We start from the raw sequence: 23,579 nt of genomic DNA on the forward strand, positions 1-23,579 counted from the left end.
ACCGAATTTGTAAAAATTATTTTATCATTCGGTATTTAACTCAGTCTGGTCAAACTCCATAGGGAGTCAGCTTATTCCACGGGATAAGTTCCATCGTTCTCATTTTTGGGAGTCTGTTTTATAGATACCGTTGGGGGACTTTAAACTTCCCAATAAGCTCTAACTTCTTGAGTTCATAATTTGACCGATTGATTAATTTGTGGCGCTTTTAGTCTGATACTGCTTTTGTTTTAGTTATATAGCTTGAGTAGAAGCCAACAAGGTATGAAGAAGGCGTTCAGGTCAGTCAATTGTTCGTACGAAGTCATATCAAACTTTACGTAAGAGAGGCTGACCCCGGTAAGCGCAACTGGAAATCAGAAGATCGGAGAACACCGGAGAACCGCAGTTAGATCAAGCGGCCTAATGAAAACTTGTGGAATTGAGAGAATCGAAGCTCTGTAGTTGTGAAATTGGTTACAAAGTTAAAATTGTGAACAATCTTTTATAATGAAACTCTTGTCGGTTTTTGATTTGATTTTGTGATCTTTTACATTTCTTGTTCAGTCATTTTATGTTATTTGATTACTCAAATTACTTCATTTTTCCAACCAGAGTTTCCTACAGCCGACAAGAGCAACATGGGACAAAAATCCTTCCAATAGAAGTCTGGGAGGCATCAAAACACCCCTTTCAATTTGTTAGAGTTTTGGGCGCTAGTCGGTCCCCAGCTATCAGCCTAAGCAAAGTACAAAATTAAACAGTGGCGCTCCTGGGCGGGCTCTCGAGACTTTTTGGCAGTTGGAGTGGATGGACTTTGCTAGTTTACTGACGAGAGATGAGAATTGACTTGTGCACGAGTGAAGAGGAAAGAAAAACCCATGAACAGGGTCAAGTTGGGTCTTGACAGGTTGGGAGAAAGAGAGTGCGAGAGTGCAGAGCCGTTTTCAATTGAGATAGAAGTTTGTTTAATTGAAGCTTTTTCTTGAGATAAGAGGAGAGTTTGTTTTGACTGAGTCAAGATTGTAAGTTGCGTGAGGCTGAGTTTGTGCAGAGAATTGTGTAGAGTGTCGGCTTTCATATTAAAAGTTGTTACAGGGCCTTGGCAGAGATCAAGAGATTTGTGGGGCAAGGTATCGAGAAGTGAGAAATAGTCATTGTTAGTAGTTGATGGCTCTTGAGGAAAGGAGGCCAATTCAAAGTATTGGGAGCTGGAAACAGGAATCTGATAAGCTGTTATTTGGCAATCGACAGCTGTGAGTGTAAGCTCTGTGAAGAGAAAGAGAGAGAGAGAGAGAGAGCGAGAGAGAGAGAGAGAAAGATTTTCCACAGGTTTAATTTTTTCTTCAAATCAGACGAGGACGAGTATGAAAGTAAGTCTCTGAGGCAGAGTGCAAAGAGAAGTTTGCAAAGTTGCTAGGTGATAGTTGGTGAGAGCCAGTGAAAATTCAACAGCAGCAGATTTTTAGTGTAGATTTGCAAAGCAGAATAAGTCTGATTAGAGGTGCAGAAGTTAATAGAGGAGGAACAGGGCTAAGCAGAACTGAGGCTTTGCTAAGGGATCTTCTTCGACAGATACGACTGTTAGACAGAGCAGAAACCAGTAGAGTTGAGGAACACCACGATTAATTAGAAGGGAAAAAGAGATACATAATTATTTAGTAAACATGGATTGGAGTGCCTTCCCGTTTGTAGAGAAGTTTCCGCCGGAAATATTTCCGAAGTGGGAAGACTGGAAAAGGTAATAACTTGACAGTGTAGAAATTTTACAAATGAGTGAAGACCAAGCTCTGTCGTCAATTCTTCGTGTTACTGAGTAAACTAAATGAGCAATGCGTGGATTGAATTGAACAATTTAAACAAAAGCCGAAAAGTTTATTACGTAATCTCTTAACGATATAAGCCTTATATGCGTTCTTTTATACGTAGAGAGCTCAGAAAAAGTTCGTTTAACTTTTTTTTCGTTGAGCCTACTAATATAAAAAATCGATTGCGCTCTTTTAGGCTGAATAATTTTATGTTTCAAAAACTTCTCGGTGATCAATCTTAGACTAAGACCTTCCAAAAATGTTACTAGATCTGCCGGTTTGATGCACTTTTGCCTTGATGCTTATTCGTTGAACGTTGCTTTATATATCGATTTGCAGATAGAATATGATTCTTTCCGATAGTGTGTTTTCTTATCACCTACATTTCTGGTGCCCATCAACTAGATTTTGTTTTGGTTTATTACATGCATTTGAGCAATTCTGGAATAACACGATTCCCGCGCTTCTTCGATCAATAGTATCTACAGCCGTTGACCGCCTGCTACAATTATCTACAAAACTTAATCTAGTAGTTCCTATTCACACGACACAGAGCCCAGGGCGCCGGAAAACGCCATTGATGTGTTCTGGAGTTGTTTTTGAACTCATGTGTTGATTTTACAATCTCAGAGAAACAAATGGGGATCAATCACCCGAGAAGGGTCCATCTTGACGTTAAACAATAAATAACGTGCTCATTTGGCAGCAGGGAGGCAACACTAGATGGGGGAAACGAGGCAACTCTAGATGGGGGAAACAACAGGGCACAACACGGATGCAAAAAAATCAGAGAGGCGCAGATCAGAAGTTCAAATGTTCTCCTTAAAAAAACTCCAACAATCTTGTAAGAACTATCCAAACTAACACTTTGTTACTTGAAGTCTTGGTGCTCTATTTTTTTATCCCCAACCGGCAAATCTAACTAAACCCCCCTTAATTTTTTTTGGTTTCATTTGCTCTAATCGGGTATTCAATTCCGCTGGTCACCGATAACCTATCCCTTATAATTTTGGAGTGTAAAAACATCAATTTTGAAAATTTTTGGCAAAGAAAGCGATAACTGTATTATCGCGTTATATCTCGCTGAATTTGGTTTAGGAAGGCTATAAACACCTGAAATTGCGCGAAGCAAAAAAAAGTTTGAAAACAATTGTCCAAACTTGAAAATTTGAAAAAAAATCTATCCGATCATTCTTGCATACTTATATAGTAGTTAGATAGATTAAAGCGTTGTAAAAAACAAGTTTGGACAAGTTTTTAAAACTTCACAAAAGAATCAGGTGACTGATTTTTTTTGTCAATAAGCGCTCATCCTTGGTAATCTTTTATTCTCTCTCAAAAATCAGACAGTATTTCTTTAAGTTCGGAGTTGGAGCAAAGCTTGCGCCAATTATGTTGAAGAAAATTTTTTGGTTTTCATATTAGCTGCAATTTCACTGCATCACGCCATAAAGACTTTGCCTCAAGCGTTACAAGACCATTTTAAAAAGGAATTTACGCATTACCGGGTCTAAGTTTCAATCCTAACGCGGTGAAAGTACGAAAAACTGCTCAGTTCCAGTTGATTCATTTCTTCCGTGATAAAAATGGGCTAGTTATATGACATGATGTGGTGAACAATTCATTGTCCCGTCATCGCAGTAACAACAATAAGCCTTTACACCTTCACAGCTTTTTGCAGTGCTTGAAAAGTATCAGGAGCACATAGAAGCTATAGTGTATTGCCCCAGACATTTATAATCAGAACTCCTGACATTTATAATCAGCTCAAGCGAAGTACTCTAGTTACCATCCGTTTAGTGAAAGACATTGTGTCTAGACGTAAACAAAAAGATCCTAGTTTACTTAAGGAGTACAGAGCGTTACATCAGAAGCCTGCGCTTGAGTTGAAAACAATCACTATAGTATTAGCGCATAAGAACAAGCCTTGATAACAAGCTCTCGACCGAAAAAACTTTCTAAGCGTCGTCGTAAAATGCTTTGCACCCGTCATGCGTTCTAGGAGACGGAACTCACCCAAGCCTTTGATAACCTGAATATTTCTTAGTCTTGCGTTGTTTTTGGGGTCTACCCGCTGAATGGCGGTGTTACTTAGTTTACTCACGAGTTACGGGTTAGTTTGTGGTTAATTCAGTCCAATAGCGTTTTACTAAACGTTTCGCTCTCCCCATTATTTGAGTTATTCAATACCATCCGTTTTCCACAGGTTATCTGGTTTTATTATTCCGTTTCGGTCTTTTTTTCCGTTTGGCCGTGTTTCTTTCTATTCCCTGTTTATCTGTTGTATGGTATAGTATGTTGAGTTTTTGCTGTAGTAATTTTTTTGTCGGTATGCTGGTTTGTTGTTTAGTCTCATTCCTGGCTAGGATGTGACTTAATTTAATTCTGGAGTTACGGTTGGTTTGTTTCGTGACTTTCATCGCTTTTTTTGCTAGCAATTTGTTGTAATCTCATTATTTTGGTAGTATGCACTTTCGTTGTCTGGGAATGGTGGTTTGCTAGGGTGTGACTTAAGTTTGTTCAGGAGTTACGGCTAGTAAATTTTTTGATCTTTTCGACTTTTGGTTATATTACTTCGAGAGCAGTATACCTCTCAGCATTCAAGATCAGGTTAACACATGAATTCCTCAAAAGAATCAAGTCAGCGTCAACGAGAATTAGAAAAAGGAGGAACATGAGAAACAACATGAGGCAGAGCTGCGCTTTGCTAGACAGCGTCTTGAAATTGAAGCACCAAAGCAATTGCGAAAATTGGAAATAAAGCAACTTGAAAAAGAACATTGCAAGCAGATAGCTGCTGCAGCCCTTGAGGAAATTGAATTGATGACAAAACCATCATCAGAAGGGTCAAGTAAAGGCAAAACAAGCGAACTCTTTACTGAAAAAATTTTATTCAAGAGCAAGAAACTTGTTCAAGATTGGGTCAAATCGTCTCCGGCCGAGAACATGGCAGAGGCTGCACTGCAGATGAACCGAGTTTGCACTTACGCATTACCGGGTTTGAGTTTCAATCCTAAAGCGGTGAAAGTACGAAAAACTGCTCAGTTCCAGTTGATTCATTTCTTCCGTGATAAAAGGGGCTAGTTATATGACATGATGCGGCGAACAATTCATTGTCCCGTCATCCCAGTAACAACAATAAGCCTTTAACACCTTCACAGCTTTTTGCAGTACTTGAAAAGTATCAGGACCACATAGAAGCTATACTGTATTGCCTCAGAGAGGGAACTCCTGACATTTATAATCAGCTCAAGCAAAGTACTCTAGTTACCGTCCATATAGTGAAAGACATTGTGTCTAGACGTAAACAAAAAGATCCTAGTTTACTTAAGGAGTACAGAGCGTTACATCAGAAGCCTGCGTTTTAGTTGGAAACAATCACTATAGTATTAGCGCATAAGAACCAGCCTTGATAACAAGCTCTCGACCGAAAAAACTTTCTAAGCGTCGTCGTAAACTGCTTCGCACCCGTCATGCGTTCGAGGAGACGGAACTCACCCACGCCTTTGATAACCTGAATATTTCGTAGTCTTGCGTTGTTTTTGGGGTCTACCCGCTGAATGGCGGTGTTACTTAGCTTACTCACGAGTTACGGGTTAGTTTGTGGTTGGTTCTGTCCAAAAGCGTTTTACTAAACGTTTCGCTCTCCCCATTATTTGAGTTATTCACTACCATCCGATTTCCACAGGTTATCTGGTTTTATCATTCCGTTTCGGTCTTTTTTTTCCGTTGGGCCGTGTTTCTTTCTATTCCCTGTATTTCTGTTGTTTGATATAGTATGTTGAGTTTTTGCTGTAATAATTTTTTGTCGGTATGCTGGTTTGTTGTTTAGTCTCGTTCCTGGCTAGGATGTGACTTAATTTAATTCTGGAGTTACGGCTGGTTTGTTTCGTGACTTTCATCACTTTTGTTTGCTAGCAATTTGTTGTAATCTCATTAATTTTGGTAGTATGCACTTTCGTTGTCTGGGAATGGTGGTTTGCTAGGGTGTGACTTAAGTTTGTTCAGGAGTTACGGCTAGTAAATTTTTTGATCTTTTCGACTTTTGGTTATGTTAATTTGTTGCCTTAAATTGTTTTGATTTTGGTAGATAAAGCTCCACAATGTTTGTGCTAGTTTGCTTGGCTGACGCTTCTCTCCCCCTTTCTAGGGTGTGACTTAAGTTTGCTCTTGAGTAACGGCTAGTTGGTTTGGTTGAGTTTGTTACTGTGGAATACTAGCATTGTTCTTACCGTCTCCTCGCTCCTGGCTTACCGTCTCCTTCCCGTACTATCCTGGCTTTCCGGCCCGTCGCGCGCTACCCCCTCAACGTTTTTGTCCTGTCAGTACCGTTTTCCCGCTTCGTTGCGCGCCTTCAGCCCGACGTTTTTTTCTCGTCCCTACCGTTTTCCCGTTTCGTCGCGCGTCATCAGCCCGACGTTTCCAGCCCGCCTGTGCCATTTTCCCGCTTCGTTGCGCGCTGATCGCCCGACGCTCCCGTTCATCCGTCCCGTTTTCCCAGTGCGTCGAGCGTTACTCGTTCGGCGACTATTCCTGTCCGTCCCGCCTGCCGTTCTGTCCCTTGTTGCACTCTTTTCGCTCACCGCTCCTTCTTTCTTTCTTTTGCCGGTTACTACCGTACTCGACAGACAATTTAGCTCTTCGGCAGTTGGTTAGGCAAACCGTCACATTAGGGTTCGGTTTAACCCATTTGTGTTGTGTTGTTGTTTATAAAAGCGAGTGTACTTTTGAAATAGTACAAATTTAAACTTTTGGTTCTGTTTTGATAAGATCATGACAACATTGCAGGACAAATTCAACAAACTTTATAGTGCGAGGTCAAAATTAGAGGCTGAATTTAATAACATCTATGGTGAAATTAACAATGCTGTGGATAAGCAAGACAGGAACGTTAAGATCGAACGTCTGATTGTGAAGTGCAAAAATGCTTTTACTAGAGTAGTTGATAAGAATGAAGAGCTCTTTGTTCTGGCACAAAATCCAGATGCTGCCTGTAAGAACCTTGAAAAATGGTTAGAGACTGTAACAAAGAGAACTGACGAGTCCATTGCTGCTGCTCGAGGGTACATTAATTCGGCCCAAGACAAAGAGACAGCAGAGCAGTATACCTCTCAGCATTCAAGATCAGGTTATCACGTGAAGTCCTCAAAAGGATCAAGTCAGCGTCAATGAGAATTAGAAAACGGAGGAACTTGAGAAACAACATGAGGCAGAGCTGCGTATTGTTAGACAGCGTCTTGAAATTGAAGCACCAAAAATTGGAAATAAAGCAGCTCGAGGAAGAACATCGCAAGCAGATAGCTGCTGCAGCCCTTTAGGAAATTGAATTGATGACAAAACCATCATCAGAAGGGTCCAGTAAAGGCAAAAGAAGCAAACTCTTTACTGAAAACATTTTAGTCAAGAGCAAGAAACTTGCTCAAGATTGCGTCAAATCGTCTCCGGCCGAGAAAATGGCAGAGGCTGCAGATGAACCGAGTTTGCACTTTTCTGGTTCCATCGCCCAATCCAACCAAGCAATTGTGCCACATCTTTCTTGGGCTCAACCGCTGAACTCACACTCTAATCTAAATGCACATGGTCAACTTGAGGCTAACAACAACCTTCCTGTCCCTGAGCCCCAAGAACCAAGTAGTAGAATCAATGTAACCAATAATGCACATATTGCAAAAAACATCATGTAAGAGCAGCAACAGCCTCAATATACGCCTCAATCACCACCAGTAAACTTTGCTACGCCAACTCAATTAAACGCCCCAATCACAGCCCGACAACTGTCCCAAGCAACAATGCACTTTGGTGGTTTACAGTTAGATCACCAATTCCCTCGCAGGTCCCGCATGCCGGTAGAGTTGAGTTTAGTCAGCCCTCCGAGTTAACCACCTTTAAATGCACTCGTTAAGGCTCCAATAGCACCTAATCCGCCACAAGCACACATAATTGTACCAGCCCCCATCCCCCATTTTAAACCCCGTACCACCGAATTTCCCGTTAATCACACCAGGTTTCCGCTTTGCTCCTTCGCCGCCAGAAGCAATCCCGCTACACGCCAAAACCCCGTGGCAAATAATGTCAATCTCTTACCCCATTATCCGCTTGCACCATTCATTTCCTCCGCAAACGTTTTTGTACCACAACTAATTCATCCAAGGCCCCCCACAAAAAAGGTACCAACCCCAAAACTTTGTCCCCATAACCCACGCAGCTCCTGCTTCTCCGGATCCAAACGTTTGGTGTTTTCAGGCAGCAGTTCCATCTAAGTCATTACCACTAGTAGGTACATCTGTAAACCGAAGCACCGTACAACCGGCCCCGTTAAGCAACCCTCACATCAATACATCGCTCCGCTCCTCTTTTCATGTACTTTTCGCGGATTTGATAAGGGAGTTGGTGGACGCAATCACTTGTAAGAAGACCGATCCATTGCCCGAATGGAAGTTGTCAAGTACAACGGTGATCCCCTGCAGTGGCATGAATGGCTATGACAAATTAAAAGAGCAATAGACTCACAGTCCTTGACTGATGATGTCAAGTTAACATACGTAAAAACTCGTGTAACTGGAAACGCTGAAACCGCCATCGCTGAGTTCGCATACTGTGGTGTAACGTATCAGGATGCACTTAAGACACTTGAACGTAAATTTGGACAACCTCAGGTAGTAGTCAGTGCACACTTAGACAAACTCAGCTCTTTTCCTCCACTAAAGATGCACAATAGAGATAACATCAAAAACAATTCTGGAACAATTTCAAGTCTTGATGGGGTCTTATATCACATTCATATGACTCGGACCTTAAGAGCGCCTCACTTCTCAACACGGCTGTGCAAAATTTGCCGCACAATCTGAAAGAATCTTGGTCACTCTTCATAGTGAAGAAACATTGGGTTGAGCCAACACTCCTTGACCTCAACGATTGGTTGAAGGAGAAGGCGGAGGCACATGACTTAATGAAACAAACTTCATCAAAGGCACGAACTGAGGATAACACCAACTCAGCAGTAAAGACCAAAGTGGCCTCCAAAACATTTGCTGCTAACACGCAAACCAAGGGCACTCAAAAGACAGCCTCAATATCGGCAACGCCTCCAACCCCACTCTGCAATGAGTGTAAAGGTAACCACCGCCACTGGGAGTGTCGGGTATTCAACGAAAAGTCTCCCACTCAGCGAGAAAAGATAGTGGCCGAAGCAAAACTGTGCTTCTCATGTTTGAGAGAAAAGCATATGTTCAGGCAATGATGAAATCCTAGGAAATGCAGGAAGGACGGATGTAACAGCTCCCACAATATATTTTTCCATGGAGTTCAGAGGGTTTATCCATCAGAATCCCCTTCAACAAACAATAGTAATCCTAATGCTGGCTTAAATCAAAGTAAATTTTCTAGTGTCCAATCATCGAGTAAGACCACTACTTTGTCAACTGTGAGTAATGTGAAAAGCCTTCTTCAGGTGACAGAATTACAGTTGACGAGCTCTTCTGGTAAAGATACCAGGGCTTTAGTTTTGTGCCATGCTGCTTGCAGTAACTCTTGGGTGTCCAATGATCTTGCAAATAGACTTGGTTTTTACGGTACAGCATTGAAACTAACAGTCAAGGGTATAAACACCAAGGAGGTTGTAGACACTAAGTTAGTTGAACTGACTGTAACACCACGCAACTACCAAGCATTTGATCGATTAAAGTAAGCCCTTAGGTAATGGAAGATTTGAAAGTAGGCGCTGATGTGATCAATAATAAATCACTTCAAGATACTTACCCACACCTGACTTACTACAAAACCTAATCTATGTACTCCTACTGTCCATTTGCCGTATCTGCCGACATCGAAGGAATGCTCCTCCATGTTGTAGCGTTACCATAAGATCAGACATCATTGCGCTTTTTGTGGCGGGAGGCCCCCACATCGAATGTTGTGGTACACCAGTATACACGCAACATCTTTGGGGCAAAATATTTACCCACCTGCGCTAACAACGCACTTCAATGCAGGGCAAGTGATATGGGTAGGGAGTATCCAGAAGCAGCAAAGCCGTCCTTGAGAACTTCTACATGGATGATTACTTAGATTCAGTGGAATCCCCCCAGAGGGCCCTCATTAGGTTGGAGGAATTGATACATCTTCTCCATCTAGGTGGGTTTAAGCTTGCTAAGTTCGTTAGCAATGTGCCAGATCTGGCTGACCAAATTGATTTGTCCGCTCATTCCACTGAACCCAAGGCCATCGGTTCATCCAAGGAGGAATTAATGCACGTGCCTGGGCTTAAGTGGGATCACAACAACGATACTCTGGTTGTGAGCAGGTGTACTAACACCACCATCACGAAAAGTTTAACACAGCGCTTGGTCTTATTTCTTGTGTCAAAGGTTCAAGACCCAGTTAGTCTTGTCGCACCGTTTACTGCTGGTGCTCTGTTAATCTTGAAACACATTTGACGTGTCAATGGACGAAGTTGGGATGACGATTTACCTAAAGACACAATTGACAGATCCTTTGCATGGTGTGTTGAACTGCCGCAGTTAGCTGAGATCACTACACCAAGAAGTTACTTTTCAAGACCATTCCAACATCTTGAACTCCACATGTTTGGTAATAGCTCGCAAGACGTATTCAGCGCAGTAGGTTTTCTTAGGGCTCAAGTAATTTGCACTTCCGGGGCAATTATAATAGAGCTGGCGTTTGTCTTGGGCAGGGTCCGTGTTGCACCTATGAAGGTAATTACAGTTCCTAATTTGGAATAACAGGCCACTCTCCTCGCTGCCTGTTTAAAAAGGGAAAATTGTCGAGCATTAACGGTTAAAATGGATAAAATTATTATGTGGACAGATAGTACCATCGTCTATCAGTGGATGAGCTCAACTAATAAACACCCAAACTTCGTTGCAAATCGTGTTAGTGAAATTTTGGAGAACACCAGCATTGACGAATGGAACCACATTGCTACTTGTGATAATCCGGTAGATGCTGGCACGCGTGGTATGTCCGCTGAAGTTTTGCAATTCAGTAGCTGGGTGAGGGGTCCTGACTTCTTGAGAACTAAGCAATTCCCTTTCGTACCGAATGCTGACGTCGTTTATAACATCAAACTCGGCGTTGTAACCAAGCAGCAAGATGATGACTCCATCTCATCTTTAGCCGCATCCATAAACAAGCCTCTTAAGGAACAAAGCATTAATCTAATCCCGTTTGATTTTCAGTTCCTATCAAAAACTTATTCGTATCACCGCATATATGCTCCGTCTGTTACCATCTCATGAAAGTTACCGTGCCGTAGATGGCAGCATAGCGGACCCTGTTGAGCTTGACGAAGCCGAGCGTCATCTCCAGTACCCGGTTCAAGGAGAGTCCTTTAATACCGAAAGAAGGGACCTTCTTGACAATAAATCCGTTAAGAGGAGCAGCCGCATTGCTCAGTTTAATCCGTTTATTGGGCCTCATGGTCTCATCCGTTCTTCTGGTCGACTCCGACGGCTAGTGGAAATTGACTTTGTCACTAAGCATCCTCTCGTGCTGGTCGCGCGTCATATTTTTGTTGAACTGTTTCTGCGGCATACTCATTTGAAGAACCATCAGGGCATCGATTACTTACGGTCAAAGGTACAGGAAAGTTATGCCAAGAGGTGGGGCTTTCTCTTCACTTGTCTAACTACTCGTGCTGTCCATGTTGAAGTCGTCCCGTCCATGAACACTAGTTCCTGTGTAATGAGAATGGAGCGATTCGCCTCCCGTCGCGGTACGCCTGCAATGATTTGGTCGGATAATGGCAGGAACTTCATTGGAGCGGAGAAAGAATTCCTTGATTGTATTGAAAAATGGAACCCGCTCAACATCGCCGCGGTACTTGCACATAAGGACATTGAGTGGAGGTTCAATCCACCCAGTGCGCCACACCAAGGTGGCATCTGGGAGAGGTTGGTCCGTAGTTTTAGGAGGGTACTGTACACCATCCTCCGTACACGCCGCTTCAAAGATGAGGTGTTGAAAACTACATTTTGTCTTGTTGAACACGCAGTAAACGCACGTCCGTTAGCGCCCGTAAGCGCCGACCCGTCTGACCTAGGCGCAAAAAAACCTAACCGTTTTCTACTCGATAACCAAGTAACCGGAACTCCGTCTATCGCTGGCGTCGACGATTTCGATCATCGTAAGCGGTACGCCCGTGCACAGTCAGACTCCAATGCAATTTGGGCACGTGTGCTTAAGGAGTACCTGCGCTGAACCGTAGATCTAAGTGGCAGACGACTGCCGAGCAGCACCTCAAGTTTGGTTAATTAGTTTGGGTCGTTGAAGAAAGCAACCCTAGCGGTCACTATCCAACTGCTCGGATTGAAGAACTCCGTTGCGGCTCCGACAGCGTCGCCCACATCGCCGTCGTACGCACGTCGTCCGGATCGCTCGTCAGCCCACTCTTTAAGCTTGTACCAACCCTCCCAACACTTTTTGCTGGGCGGGAGGATGTTACTGATTAAACTTAATGAACAATGTGTGGATTGAATTGAACAATTTAAACAGAGCTAGAATAGTTTATTACGTATTCTCCTAAACATATATGCCTTATATCTGTTCTTTTATACGTAGAGAGCTCAGAAAAAGTTCGTTCAACATAATTTTCGTTGAGCCTACTAATATAATAAATCGATTGCGTTCTTTTAGGCTGAAAAACTTTATGTTCTTCAAAAACTTCTCGGTAATCAATCTTAGACTAAGCCCTGCCAAAAAATGTTACTAGATCTGCGGGTTTGATGCACTTTTGCCTTGATGCTTATTCGTTGAACGTGGCTATATATATATATATATATATATATATATATATATATATATATCGATTTGCAGATAGAATATGATTCTTTCCGATAGTGTGTCTTCTTACCGCCTACACCGTCTACCGGGAGGGTGGGCGTTGCAAGCTGTTTCCGATTTGCCTTTCAGATTCTGATTGCCGGAAACTGGTGAAGTGGTAATGTCCTTAGGGCAATACTTTGACGTCATTGAGAAGAGGCTGTCTATAGGTAGGGAAGAAAACTGTAACCGTACGGACAGTATTAGAGGTTGGGGGAGGAAGGGTAATTGAAGAGAAAGCGGCAAGTGAGAATGGTCGATCAGAAGGCAGGATAAAAAACTTCTTAATTGAGAACTCAAAGGGAATTTTGATCTTAGTGAAGTTGGTTCGGAATTAGTGAGAACAGGAGGAAGTAAACAAGGTGAAGCCATGAGGAACTTCAAGAACGTGATAGATTTGATACAATTGATTGAGGAGGAAGCAGAACAATTACGTCTGAGTATGTCGGGAGAAGCAAAGAGGGATGAACAAGTAGGTATTAAGTTTCGGTACGATCAAAGAACCCGACTGGAAAAAAATTTGATCCCTAGTTAGTGGCTCGAGACAAATATTGCTTCTACAGAGTTCGAAAAGGACTCAGTTAGAAGTTTTGAAGAGGCGTGTCAAGGAAAATAAAATATTTGTAATAGAGTCGAACAATGCAAAATGTTTGATAAAGAAAAAGAATTTTGGGATAGAGAGTTACAGTCATAAGTTGAAAAGGAAGAGGAAGAAGGGCAGCAACGTGATATAGAGAGCAGGGAACAAAGAAGAATGCAGGAGGAGAGCAGGGCAATGATGTTGTCAAAATTGGAGAAAGAAGTCACACCTGAGGGATTCGAGAACTAAGTAGACCATTCATCAGCGAACGATGAAAGGGATGAGTGTTCCTTCATGAGTGATTTGGGCTTTGATGGCAGTGAGGATGAGAAGAAATTGAGCTGCCTCCGGAGTTCTTTAGATGTACTCAAGAGACAAGCCTTAAGGATGTACGTCTCATGGCACTGAGTTTTCGTCTCTAGTTAGAGGCGGTGAAGTTGATACGGGAGAGATATAATTCATTCATAGATTTTCCGCAGAATATCTAGCCAAGGACAATCTCAGAGTTTATTTGAATCAAGAAATTGGCAGTGTAATTGAAGGAGACCCATGCATAGTTGAGAAAAGGGGTTGTGTATCTAGTTGAGATGAAGAGGAGTCTTTTCGAAACAAAAATAAAGCCAAAAGGAAAAGTAATGGTTACGTTTGTCCGAGTTGATCTTGGACCCTGGCGACGTACAGACTCAAAAACACATAGGATTGGAGAAATTGTTAGACATGTTGATTGGAGTGACAACCTGGTTGTTTTAAAAGGGAAACAGCCAAAATTGCGTGCAGTTATTAATGAGTTGGTGGATCATAAAGTTCAAGAGTTTGAGTTGGAGGAGGAAACTAGTATACGGGCAGTTGTTCATTTTGAAAGTAGCAGAGGCATTTTCCAGAGATTCCGAGGTGAAGATGGGCAAGATAGGTCTCAAGTTTTTTTCGAGGGGTTATGAAGCATGTCTGTTCTGGGATACAGTAAAAGTTTTCGAATTGGGCGGAAAAGGCACGTCAACTGATGACTGGGGAGAGGTCTTTGACAATTGCACTTAAATTATTGAAGAAGAGCAACTCGAGATGATTTCGATAGTTTCCGAAGGGGTTGTGTCTTGGGCGACAGCTGAGGTGTTAACGATACCCAGATCAACAAAGAAAAAAGGTCCTTTGATTTGCAAGCCTAGCACGTTGGAACACGAAGCGTCAGTGATCAGGAAGGAATTGGAAGTTGAGCAAATTGCGTTATTTGTTTCAAGCGAGGAGAGCACTTCAGCTTTAAACGAGTTTGAAACAGTTGATTTAAAACTTCGGTCTTGGCTTGTAATACACAGATAGTACCATCGTCTTGCAGTGGATAAATTCAACAAATAAACATCATATCTTTATTGCAAACCGTGTTAGTGAAATTCTGGAGAACACTATCGTTTACCAATGGAACCACGTCGCCACTTGTGACAATCCGACTGATGCTGGTACGTGTGGTATGTCCGCTGAAGTTTTGAATTTTAGTAGCTGGGTGAGGGGTCCTGACTTCTTGAGAACCAAGCAATTCCCTTTTTTACTCAATACTGACGTCGTTGATAACATCAAGTTCGGCGTTGTAACCAAGGAACAAGATGATGAATCCATCTCATCTCTAGCCGCATCTGTAACCCAGCCCCCTAAGGAACAAAGCATTAATCTAATCTTGTTTGATAAATTCACTTGTTTTCAAAAATTACTTCGTGTCACCGCATATGTGCTCCGTCTTTTACAATCTCATGAAAGTTGCCGCACGCTAGACGGTAGACAGCATATTGGACCATGTTGAGCTAGACGAAACCAAGCGTCATCTCCAGTACCTGGTTCAAGAAGAGTCTTTTATTACTGAAAGAAAGGATCTTCTTGACAACAAATCCGTTAAGAAGAGCAGCCGCATTGCTCAGTTTAATCCGTTTATTGGGCCTCATGGTCTCATCCGTTCTTCTGGTCGACTCCGAAGGCTAGCGGAAATTGACTTTGTCACTAAGCATCCTCTCGTGCTGGACGCGCGTCATACTTTTGTTAAACAGTTTCTGCGGCATACTCATCTGAGGAACCATCATTAGGGCATTGATTACTTACGGTCAAAGGTACAGGAACGTTATTCCATCCTTAAACTACGTTCCACACTGCGTTCCATCAAATCAAACTGCGTCTTGTGTAGAAAGTTCAGTGCAGCAGCCATTCAACCTATCATGGCAGACCTCCCAAAGGAAAGATTCGCATACCAGTCTCCTTCCTTTACCAACACCGGGGTTGATTACTTCGGCCCATTTTACGTCACAGTTCGCCGGACTACCGAGTAGGGGTGGGGATTTCTCTTCACTTGTCTCAATACTTGTACTGTCCATGTTGAATTTGTCCCGTCCATGGACACTAGTTCCTGTGTAATGGGAGTGGAGCGGTTCGTCTCCCGTCGGAGTGCTCCTGCTATGATTTGTTCGGGTAATGGTACGAACTTTATTGGAGCGGAGAAAGAGCTCCATGAATGTATGCAAAAAAGGAATACGCTTAACATAGCCGCCGAACTTGCACATAAGGGCATAAAGTGGAGGTTCAATCCACCCAGTGCGCCGCACCAAGGTGGCATCTGGGAGAGTTTAGTTCGTAGTTTTAAAAGAGTACTGTACACTATCTTCGGTACGCGTCGCCTCACAGATGAGGTGTTGAAAACTACATTTTGTCTTGTTGAACACGAAGTAAACGCACGTCCCTTAACGCCTGTAAGCGCCGATCCGTCCGACCTAGACGCATTAACACCTAATCATTTTATCCAGGGTAACCATGCAACCGGAGTTCCGTCTATCGCTGGCGTCGACGAGTTCGATCATCGTAAGCGGTACGCACGTGCACAGTCCTACGCCAATGCAATTTGGGCACGTTGGCTGAAGGAGTGTGTACCTTAATATTTTTATGTTTCAAAACGTATCGGTGACCAATCTGAGCCGAAAATTGGCGCAGACAAAATACCTGCTAACAAATACAGATAGATTTGCCGGGCCATTACGATGTGCTTCTTTGCCTTGATGTAACGGAGAGAAAAGTTGCCTTTGGGAGATATAACTTGAATTAAGAGTTTTCGAAACAGCGTTTTATATATATATATATATATATATATATATATATATGTATGTATATATATATATATATATATATATATATATATATATATATATATATATATATATATGCATATGTATTTATTTACAAAAAGAGACACACTCACACACCAATACCTAGCCTCTGCTAATATCAGCGCTATATTCAAAGCAAAATTTTGCATGATCAACGCTGAATTCAACGCAGGACAATGTACGCTCGAAACCTAAGTTTATGTGAGATCAATGCTGATTTCAACGCAAGATTATGAACGAACTGCGCTCAGAAACGAAAATATATCAGGTTGCGCTAAGAAAGGACAATACCTTTTTTCAACGCCTCAAGCGTAGTTCTTACACGAAGTCAACGTATTCCCTTCCAATCTTACATAGGTTCTGGTTTTTTTAATGTTTAGAACTCGTAACAGGGACAGAAGGTCAATGAAGCCCGAATTGCGCGTGTAGAGACTCGGTTCAACGATCATACAATTTTCTTTGATTTCGTACTAGGTCATATATGATTCTTAGTAATCATACTAGGTCATATATGATTTGTATGAAATCTTGGTAGTCATACAAGGACAATCTATGATTTCCTAAAAATCATACAAGGATCAAACAAAAAAATTCAAAGACTAAAAACTGTATAATTTTGATTTTCCATTGAAGTTGAAAAAATTTCTTGGCTTTCATACAAGGTCATATATGACACACAATACATTGACTGGTGCCACAAATTCCCGTATAATGTAGTCAGAGGACCTATTAAATTATTATATCACATTTGCAATCCACATTTGATTCTTTGTGTGCGCTAAAAGAATAAATTTGTGGTTTAAACGTATTCAGAAATCAAATTTGACGTCATATGCATTTTTTTCTCGATTAATTTTTTTTATAAATGAGCTTTTATACGTATAAACTGGCTTCAGAGTTTGTCAAAGATTTTGATATTTGTTTGGACTTACTGTTTTATTTTGTGCCCAACTTACAATTGGTATTGTACGTTAGGGTATTTTGGCGGATCACTATGTGATGCCGGGGTATCATATATGTGATTCCCTACCGAATAAAAACAAGAATTATAAATTGTTAAAGATTTTCAAAAAATAGATGTATGGTTCTTGGTATTCGTACTAGGATCATATATGATTTCTTAGTAATCATAAAAGGATCATATATGATTTCTTTGGTTTCATACAAGGATCGTACTAAGAAATTAAGTATGGGCAGTATGAAATCATGTATGATCCTTGTATGAAATCAAAGAAACTTCAACCCGGGGAAATAGGGCAACGCACACAACAGATGGGTTATTAAAACTCAATTTAGTGTCCTGTAAAAATAGCATATGAACTGTTCCATAGTTTTATTTTAATATTTTTTTAATTATCTCATAAGTTTTTGTTTTGTTTTATAAGTATTCCTATGTGACAAATAAAGAGTAAACTCAATTTTTCGGGATTCGACTAATTTTTCAATTTCAGCAATATAGTTTGCTTAGGCCGGACGCATGTTGTCTTTGTGGCATGCAATTGATGAAGAGCTCTTTTGTTGTTGTCAGTTTAAGTTGAAGTCATTTTTATTTGCGTCAGTTTTTAATATCTTCAATGTCTTATCCCAAAAATCTTTTTTGATTCTATTGTGTGAGCATATAGTTCACTGAAATAAACTCGCTGGAATTACCAGATCATATTGATACGATTTTCCAGGAACTCAAGAATAATTGAGCTAAAATTTTAGCTGTCTCGCGCAAAATTATTTATTCTACGATCAATGGATTTTTGGTGTAAAACGTCAAATATGTTTAGAAAAAATTGTAGTCCATGTTAACTTACATTTTATTAACCTCTGATAAGAGAAAACCTTGCACGTAGATCTTCAGAGAGTTTTCTACTATCATTAAAAGTAACTTTTAATGAAAGTTGACGACGTGTTTTGATCGTAAAATTTCGCAGGTAGCCTAGCTTTGAGAGTAGAGCTGTAAAATGGGAAAAAATAATGGTTCGAAACGCCTCAGTTTTTATTTCTGAAACGAAATGTACCCTTGCATGCGCCTTCATTTTCTAAAAATTGCAATCATGGTTGATTTTTTTCTCTATGGAAACCAATCATCGTTGACAAGGCCAAAACATACAGACTTTTTTCCTATTGACACTTATATCAACGATCCAAAAAAATATACCAAAAGTAAACAAAATTTTCTTTTTTATTAGCAAAAGAGGGGAGTGACTTAACCATTCTTTCCGGGCGAACATCAAAAATAAAGTTGTTAAAAGATGTGAATTATATTTTCTCGAACAAACACACGCACACACAAACACATACAAACACAAACGCACGCACACAGACACAAATAACACACAGACACGAACACACAGACACACACACACACACACACAGCCCCTTTTATATATATATATATATATATATATATATATATGTATATATATATATATATATATATATATATATATATATACATATATATATATATATATATATATATATATATATAAAAGGGGCTGTGTGTGTGTGTGTGTGTGTGTGTGTTGCGATGCAACATTAATTGAATCACTTGCATAGAAATGCTTTGCTATAATGCTCTATGCTTAAGAATCTCAAGCTCGAGCTGAACAAGTGAATTTGATGATACCGTTTGAAATTATGAACATTTGGTTTCAGCACGTGGTTAATTATCATTGTTTTCATCGTCTTGCTCGGATAGCATTGAAGGTCATTGTATCAAAGGTCATTGTATCTCGTAACATACTGGCCTCCTTGAACTGGTTCAACTTTATTAATGCATCAATGAAACTGGCTTTTTGGTTAAGTGGTCAATTGCGTTAGATAATATTCCTCAGCAAAAGTGTATTGATACGTTCTTAAAATCAATCAGTTCTTGTTTGCCAGTTTTTGTACAGTTGTAACGTACATTTTCCTGTTTTCATTCCTCGTTTGCGTCCCCTGTTAGTCATTCTTCATCTGTGTCATCTTCCTTGTCAATCGCAATGACGGCATATCAATGTCGTCTTTCATTAACAAGACAAGCTTGTTGACTGGTCGTATAAAGAGTCCAGATGATGTCTTCATTTCAACTACTCGAACTACTATATCGTAACAGTGTGTTATATTATATCATATTATTACATATATTTTCTTATTACAGAATGCTACTCATAGAACCAATAATTCACCTATTTGTCAATATTTGTACAGTTTCTTTTCTGCTGTTGCTCCAAAGAAATCTACCAGGAGTAACGGAACTGTGTTTGCTTGCGTAGAATTGCACTATTAAAGGAATTTTGTGTTGGATTTCTTAGTATCATTCAAATTTATACCTTTTTGGTACCTGAAGCATTCTTTTTTCTCTCGAAATTAATCATCAAAAAGGAATCAATTTCATTAGGATCAAGCAGAGTATGATAGTCCTCCGACATCAGAAGGAAAAAGACGGTTGCAATTTCAGGCACTTTTAAGCTTAGTGATTTGGTGTCAACTCTAAATAAATACAGTTTTGGGTTTTTCGAGGAGCTGATATAATTCAAAAAACGAGGTCTTTGTTTTGTTTTAAAACAAAGACTACTCGAGCTATTTTATCATTCCCATCAAAGACCTGTGTTATTCGTCCCAATTGTCACAGAGTGGGTGATGTGTTCTCTTCCTTGATTATTATTACATCATTGATGTCAATATTTGGTTGTCCCGTTTGCCATTTTCTCCGATGCTGTAATTTTGACAAACATTCTGTTGACCAATTCTTCCAAAAGTCTCGAACTATTTTATCATTCCCATCAAAGACCTGTGTTATTCGTCCCAATTGTCACAGAGTGGGTGGTGTGTTCTCTTCCTTGATTATTACTACATCGTTGATGTCAATATTTGGTTGTCCCGTTTGCCATTTTCTCCGATGTTGTAGTTTTGACAAACATTCTGTTGAACAATTCTTCCAAAAGTCTTTGATAAGATTATCCATCCTTTTTTCCGTCATGTAAAAGAAATTGTTTCTTTTCCTATTGTTTTTGGTTCAGGCAATGCTGTGATTTGTCGTGCTGTCAAAAAGTGCCCTGGTGTAAGTGCTAAGGCATCATTGGCATCTTTTTGAAACGGACGTAATAGGCCTTGAATTTCAGATTGCTTCGATCTGTGTCAACAATGTTGTGAAGTCTTCGAAAAATAGTTTTGTTTTTCCAATGCTGCGGTACATGTGACATTTCAAAAAATTGACAGCGGCCTCCCATAGTCCTCCAAAAAAACTTGGTGTACTCGGCGGAATAGTAAGCCAAATAGTATTGTTCTCCTTGCCGAATGTTGATATCAAATCCTCAAACCCGTGAGTAGCTAAGCCTTGCCGAAACTCTAACTCTCCCTTGGTCCCAATGAGTATTTTTGAGTTGTTGCTGTATATTTCAAGAGGAATTCCTCGACGAGATACAAATCTTTTAATGGCTGCAAGACAGTTGTCCTTTTTCAGATACATAACTGGCCTTATGTGAACAACCTTCGTACTGAAGCAAAGGAAAATTGCAACGTATGTTTTCAAAAGCGTTCGAGTTCCTTTTTTGGTGTAGAACGGTCCCCAATAGTCGAGTTCTCAAGGACTGAAACCAATTGGCGGCTCTACTCGTTCTCGAGGTAGATCTCCCATCTGGGCTCCAATAATTTGGCATCAAAACGGATGCTTGGTTTGCATAAGACACCTTTCACAACAGAAAGCCCTCCAGGTATCCAAATAATTTGTCGAAGCGTGTATAACGTCAGATGAGGCCCTCTGTGAAGATTTTTCTCGTGTTCTTCTCGAATAAGCATTTCAGTTATTCGCGGTTTTGTCGGAATAGAAACTGAAAATTTTCGGTCGATTTAGTAAGGTGAATTGGCTAGGCGTCCTCCAATTCGAATCACCTTATTGTCTTCATCAAAAAATCGTGAAAGGCTGATGCGATTGCTGCTTCTAGGAAATTCTCGTCTTCTGTGTCTCCGTAGTGGCTTCTCCATAGGCGTTAACGCAACACTTCCTTTCTCTGGATTCATCTTTTTGAATGGATGTAGTGTTTCGCTAGAATTATCTGTTTCCCGGTAGACACGATGTACAGCTGATCCCCAGGGCTCCCAGTCCAACCTATACAAGGGTTGACATCGTCTTTTGAGACCCCGTCACCATCTAATCCTCCGACGCTGATACGACAACCTGGATCCCCGGCCCTACCTATACCTAAGGAGTTGGTAGTAGAAATTCAGCTCTCAATTTCACCTGCGCCCCCGGCAATGACAAGACTACCTTGCCACCCGACTCTACCTGTACCTAGGTAAATAGCAGAGCAAGAGCTCCCATCTTCATCTGCGCGCCCAGCGCTGACAACATCACCTGCCCCGGCCCTACCTATACCTAAGGAACTAGTAGAAAAATGGCTCACATTACAATCTGCGCCCCCCACCGCTGACAAGACTACTTGGGCCCCCGACCCTACCTATACCTAGGTAACTAGCAGAAGAAGAGCTCGTATCTTCATCTCTGCCCCCAGTGCTGACATGTCCAGCTCGGCCCCGACCCTACCTATACCTAGGTAACTAGCCGAAGAAGAGCTCGTACTTTCATCTGTGCCCCCAGTGCTGACAAGACCAGCTCGGCCCCCGGCCCTACTTATACATAGGGAACTAGTAGAAAAAGAGCTCGTATCTTTATCTGCGCCCCCGGCGCTGACAAGACCACCTGGATCCCCGGCCCTACCTATAACCTCAGGAATAACGGCTGAATTTGAGTTCCTTTTTTCGTCCGGGCACCTGTCGCTGACAAGACAACTCGGGCCTCCAGCCCTACCTAAAAGTTGAGGAGTATTGGTAACTAAAGAGATCCCCTGCCCTTGCCAATCCTCGTGTTGATGTAAGCACCTGGCTCCCGGCCCTACCTATACCACCAACCCCTTCTGGTCCAGTGGATTCGTTAGTTTGCTGAACGTCTCGTTGTGTTGCATCTCTGCCGCTGTTGCTTGCATCTTCAGTGCGCTGATTCCTGATGATCTTGTATTCATGAAGAAGTTTCGCTGTATGAAGTTGTAGAGTTGAAGTTGTTCTTCGAAAAAATCTTTCCCTTCTAAAGAGACTGAATTATAAGACTCATTACTAACAGTCCTTTCGTTTGGCGTTGAAGAGCAGGCCTTTTTTACCTTTTTTGTCCGCTGTTTTACTTTTGAAGACTGAATTCTTCTTTTGATGCTGCTGATGAACCTTTGGACATAAATAAATATTCCTGTAACTTTATGTATTGACAAATGCCGATTTATCATCAAAAAATTGCGTTATCTTATTCTGATGAAATCATTGTCACATTTTCAGATTGCACCCTTACTTCTTTTTCGGTCTCTTCTCCTGTAGGTAACAAGATGTCAAGTGAAGGCCAAGAGTTTTCATGTTGCCGCAACCACTTTGGTCCCTTCCACCAAAGCTATTGGTTCAACAAATCAGCTGCTGCTGATCCTCTTGAAGGACAATCCGCTGGATTATATTCTGTTGGAACATATTTCCAATTACTGGCTGGAACAATTTCTTGTATTTTTGATACTCGGTTGGCGACAAATGTTTTCCATTTCCTCGGAAAATTTTGTAGCCAGGCAATTGTAACCGTAGAGTCTGACCATGCAAAAACCTTCGGAGTTGGAAAACGTTCATTGCTAATAGCATTCGTCAATGCCTCAACAAGTTTAGCTCCTAGCATGGCAGCAAAAAATTCCAACCTGGGCACACAATTGATTTGATTGGGGCGACTCTTGTCTTTGCTGTAAGCATTTTTGTTTCAATGAAATTGTCTGTCTCTTTTCTGATGAAAACGACAGCAGCATATGCTGTAGTTGAAGCGTCGCAAAAGACGTGCAACTGCAAATCTGATTTCTTGACTGGCCTGAGAACCTTCCGTAGACCAAATTTTTCTAAATCCTGCAGTTGTGCTTGGAGTCGCAGGTACTGTTGTAGATTTGGGTCCAATAAATGTTGATCCCAGCTAAGTTTGTCCATCCACAACAAATGAACAAAAGTTTGATGTTGAATAGTCGTTGGTGATAGCCATCCGAGTGGGTCAAATAAACGTGAAAATTCTGAGAGGATTTGCCGTTTAGTAAATGGAGTTCCCTTGTAAAGTTTTACTGAGAAATCAAATTGATCAGGATTTGGATTTCACCTTATCCCAAGCGTCTTATTGGCATAGTCTTCGCTTTCAATTATCTTCTCGTCTTCCGTTTCTTTGAAAGTGGCAGCTAGTCTTGATACAAGTTTTGAGTCGCT

The sequence above is a fragment of the Convolutriloba macropyga genome, chromosome 12 (genome assembly GCF_964194025.1).
Source record: "Convolutriloba macropyga chromosome 12, txConMacr16.3, whole genome shotgun sequence".
NCBI lineage: Eukaryota > Metazoa > Xenacoelomorpha > Acoela > Convolutidae > Convolutriloba > Convolutriloba macropyga.